This window comes from Babylonia areolata, chromosome 5 (assembly GCF_041734735.1).
Source record: "Babylonia areolata isolate BAREFJ2019XMU chromosome 5, ASM4173473v1, whole genome shotgun sequence".
NCBI lineage: Eukaryota > Metazoa > Mollusca > Gastropoda > Neogastropoda > Buccinidae > Babylonia > Babylonia areolata.
The window spans coordinates 37,580,964-37,585,963 of NC_134880.1; the positions used below are offsets into that span (position 1 = coordinate 37,580,964).

The 5,000-nt window shown below is 39.7% G+C and overlaps 1 protein-coding gene across 2 annotated transcripts in view; it reads right to left on the reverse strand.

The window, feature by feature from the left end:
• The window catches only part of LOC143282048 (chitin synthase chs-2-like), a 49,838-nt gene that overhangs the window by 43,294 nt on the left and 1,544 nt on the right, over positions 1–5,000 (reverse strand). Inside the window, exon 1 of one of the 2 annotated variants that reach the window (XM_076587482.1) lies at positions 3,364–3,492. The exons of the other annotated variant lie outside the window; for it this stretch is intronic. The gene's annotated coding sequence lies outside the window, so the exon portion shown is untranslated. Of the gene's footprint in view, positions 1–3,363; positions 3,493–5,000 lie in introns of those variants that run through there. 2 annotated transcript variants of the gene reach the window in all.

Consider the following 5,000-nt stretch of genomic DNA (forward strand, 5'->3'; position numbering starts at 1 on the left):
CTCTGTGTGTTCGTGTATCTGTGCGTCTGTGTGTATGTTCGTGTATATATGTGTGTTTGTGTATGTGTCTGTGTATGTCTGTGCGTGTGGATGCGCACGCGCGTGTTCTTATCCTCTGCCCCTGTGAGGGGATGTAGTGGTTCAGCTGGGTGGGGTGGAGGGAGACAGGGCCAGGGGCAGGTCCGGCGGGCATGAAATGATGGCTGAACTGGACATTTGATGAGCGGCGGGACGTATGCGTAAACACACACACACACACACACACACACACACACACACACACACACACACACAACAACAACAACAACAACAACAACAAAACCTTCGTGGATAGATAGTCTTTTCTTCTTCTGCTTCTTTTTCTTCTTGTTTTGCTGTTACCATTCCTGTTGCTGCTGTCGTTGTTCTTGCTGTTGTTATCAGATACTTGTCACCCTGTCTTCGTAAATAGCTACGCTGTTTATTTTTTTCGTCAGCAAGATACGCGCATAAAAACACGTTGAGCATCCCATGATTAAACAGGGTTGAGAATTTCAACAATAACGTCCAAAAATGTCAGCATTGCTATTTGAAAAAACTTTTTCAGGAATGTTGTCACTTATCAAAGTAGTCCACTAATAAGGCAAACATTGTAATTATCAACGACGAGCGGTGTACTGCTTGTCTGTCATGCTAATCAAAAAACAAAAATGGATAGGGGTAAAAGTAAGCTGGAAAACGTAAGAATATAAAGATAAAACTGCTTAACACAGAGTGTTGTTATTGTTGCATTGGGGGGTGTCAAACAATGTACAAAACGTATTAAAACCAACTCATAAACAAACACGAGATCCAACATGATTCATGCATTTCACACACAAATAAATAAATAAATAAATAAAAGAAAAAGAATAAAATAAAACATAGATAAAAAATAAAATAAAATAAAACTCAGACCTCACTCTGTCAGAAACAAGCCACGCATTATCACCAACCCCTGTCAGCAACCCTTTTCCGCGACAAAGTAATAAAAAAAAAATAGCAAACGAGCTAAACAGATTCCTAGTGCCCCGACAACAGTTCGTTTCAGCAGCACAACCAGAATCTCCACATTATTCCCCTACAGCTACACGCGCCTTCCTGACAATGGAGTCTGCACGACACGGAAGTCCGCATAAAACGTGAAGTGACGCCGTCAAAGGCCTTTATAAGGTCTATAAACCCTTTTAAAGGGGTTGGGTGCGTGTCGTCTGTACTAAAATAAACTTGCGCCTAGAGTTGTGGTACGGTTTCGGTTTGGGATTGCGTTTACTGTATCTTATTTCATTTCATTTGATCTTATTTTGCTTTGTTTTGTTCTGTTTGTTGTTTCTTGTGTTGTGGTTGTTGGGTGCGTGTCGTCTGTACTAAAATAAACTTGCGCGTAGAGTTGTGTTACGGTTTTGGTTTGGGATTGCGTTTACTGTATCTTATTTCATTTCATTTGATCTTATTTTGCTTTGTTTTGTTCTGTTTGTTGTTTCTTGTGTTGTGGTTGTTTTTGTTCTTGTTATTTTTATCTGTGGAAAATGCCATCAACAGACCAGAATAATTTAACAATCTGATTTTTACTTATTATCATTTAGTTTTATGAATCACAGAGGCAACTAAACTCTCTCTCTCTCTCTCTCTCTCTCTCTCTCTCTCTCTCTCTCCATCTATCTATATATCTATCTGTGTGTGTGTGTGAGGAGGGGGGTATATATGTAGGAGGGTGCGTATATATATATATATATATATATATATATATATATATGTGTGTGTGTGTGTGTGTGTGTGTGTGTGTGTGTGTGTGTGTGTGTACGTATATATATATATATATATATATATGTGTGTGTGTGTGTGTGTGTGTGTGTGTGTGTGTGTGTGTGTGTGTGTGTGATTCGGATGAGACGATAAACCGAGATCCCGTTTGCAGCATGCACTTAACTCACGTAAAAGAACCCACGGCAACAAAAGGGGTGTTCCTTGCAAAATTCTGTAGAAAAATCCACCTCGACAGGAAAAACAAATAAATGTGCACGCAGGAAAAAAAAAAGGGGGGGGGGGGGAGGGGTGGCGCGTCCTCTCTCTCTCTCTCTCTCTCTCTCTCTCTCTCTCTCTCTCTCTCTCTCTCTCTCTGCTTAAGTTATTGTTTATCGATATCTTCTCATGAAAGCCTGTACATGTTTTCCTGTACTTCATTTTGTATTCGCTTTCTCTCCTGTGTGTTTATGTGATTATGGTTTGTGCGTGTTGTGCGCGTGTGTGTGTGTGTGTGTGTGTGTGTGTGTGTGTGTGTGTGCGGGCATGCGAGCGTGCATGCGTTTGCGGGAACGTGTATACAAGTGCATTCACATGACTCCTACCCTACGGCACTAGGCACGTTTAACAATACATGTTCATTTACATAGCAGATATTTTTTGCGGCTGTAAGTGCGTTCAGCAGTGGACGTGGCATAGATAACGCTCAGGGCTATGAAAATGTTGATGGTAAAAACTCGCTAGAAAAAGAAGTGTTTTGAAAAAAAAATGTGACAACACACACACACACACACACACACACACACACACACACACACACACACACAAACATCCGCATAGACGGCTTGAGGGAGAAAGATCTTTAGTGCTGAATATTGTTTTGAATAGATAATTATGTTTTCAGCTTCGATTTGAAAGATATGACAATGGAACGATGTCTGATGTTTTGAAAAAGATTTTTTTTTTTCTGGAATCGAAGGACCTTATGCAAGAAGAAAAAAACGGACTTGTGTTTGTAACGCGGAATTTCAAACATTCATGTGTCAGAGCCAAGAACTGGCCAGGGCCAAGTGAAGCAACACCTGCAGCAGCAGTAGTATTAGTAGTTGTTGTGGTGGTGGTTGTTGTTGTTGTTGCTGTAACGTAATTATACGAATCTTGTTCGCAAGCCAAATCAAAGCGTATGTAAGCTCTGAAAATGAAGAAATGAATGTCAATGAAATAATCATAAATGATGAACAAAGAAATGGATGAATAATTGATAAACATGATGAAGGAATAAGTACAATTATAAATAAACAGATACGTAAATGCATGCATAAATAAACACATATATAGATGGATAAATGTATGCATGAATAAATAAGTAAACAAATAAACAAATAAATTATTAATCAAACAAACAAATGAATGAATACATAAAAAATACATATGATTAAATAACTCAATAACTAAGTAGATAAATGAATAAATAAATTCGCTTACTTAAGCCATCAACGTTTACGTTAAAAAAATCTCATATCATCCCACAGTTAACCCTAACTTTGATTAATTTGATAACCATTATAAAATTCGGGCGAAAAAGACAACAGCAAAACTTACTCTCAAAACTGGTTGTGTGGGAAAAACAGAAGACACTCTCCTCACTCAAGACGGTTTGGGGCACAAGATTTGTACCACCTTTCACAGAACGCATCTCACGAGGACCCAACACAGAAGAAACAATTCTTCTCAACAAATGACACTGGCAGGCAAAAGGGGCTGAAATATATATATAAGCTGGGAGAGGCCAAGGGGAGCCTATCCCCACCACCATCAACCACCCCCTCCCTCACTCTGTCGGAAACGGTTGGAGCCGCTTTTCGGAAATACGTTGCACACATTGTCGCACGCTTCAGCGACTCGTGTTTTGTGTCCTTAGCGGTCACACTTGGCGTTAATAAAGAGAAAGACCGACTGTGCGTGTTTGTGACCCACTGTCATTTGAAAAAGTCGCGCAGAGCGAAGACACTGATATTAACTTCATGCTTATGTGTTGCATCCGCTGTAGCGAAGTGGTAGCCTAAGTGTTACGGATTTGACGAACTGGGATGTCGTTGGTTCGAATGATACTGGGGATTTATCAATGTGGGGTTTTCCGAAAGCCAATGTCTGCATCTGTTGTCTTCTGTTTAACGTCTTTCCACTTGAAGTGATATTAGACGAGAGAAAAAAAAAACCCGTGGGGGTAGGGGCTGTGAGAGGGGGGGGGGTAAAAGTGTGTGTATGTGTAGGAGGGTGAATAGGGAGAGACAACGCTAGGAAAAATGGAAACGTTATAAACGCCAACATCAAACAACTATAACATCTATAACAAATGTCCTATAGGACTATGCAGCAAACCTTCTGCAATAACAAATAACATATTGGAATTGTTAATAACACATTCAAAAGAACTTTTGGTGAAGTCTGGCAAAAAAAAACATTTTAGATTCTGACATTTGAATATTACATGGTTGCTAGAAATATGTTCTCCACATATGCATCTGACATCTTTGCTGAACTTTGTTATAAAAGCGTTCAGTTTTATCCTGTTTGATAATGTATGAATCTGCCTTAATCTTATTGAATTACTGTATGTATTTGACTGATTGATAGTTCCCGGTTGTTGAACATTAATTACACTATGGTTTAAAGCTTTGCCGTTTTCCTGGTATAATTCTCTGACTTTGTTCCACGATGTTTTTTCTAGTATTCGATAACCCTCTTGTACAGACAGAGGCACATAAAGTTCTAATGTCTGCATCTCTCCAACCCATAATTGTGAGTGCAGTCGGTTTTAAGAGTAAGACTTGGATCACTCGGTCAAGTGCCACGGATGGGCTTTCGACAATGCTGTTAAAAGGTGGCTCATACAGTGCACGTGAGGGTCTGGGTTCTACTCTCCCTCTTGCCTTTCTCCCATGATTGACTAGAAAGTCAAAATGTGCGTCTAGTCATTCGGATGAGACGATAAACCGAGGTCCCGTGTGCAGCACGCATTTGTATTTGTATTTTGTATTTATATTACTTTTGATCACAACAGATTTCTCTGTGTGAAATTCGGGCTGCTCTCCCCAGGGAGAGCGCGTCGCTGTACTACAGCGCCACCTTTTTTTTTTTTTTTTTTTTTTTCCTGCGTGCAGTTTTATTTGTTTTTCCTATCGAAGTGGATTTTTCTATAGAATTTTGCCAGGGACAAACCTTTTGTTGCCGTGGGT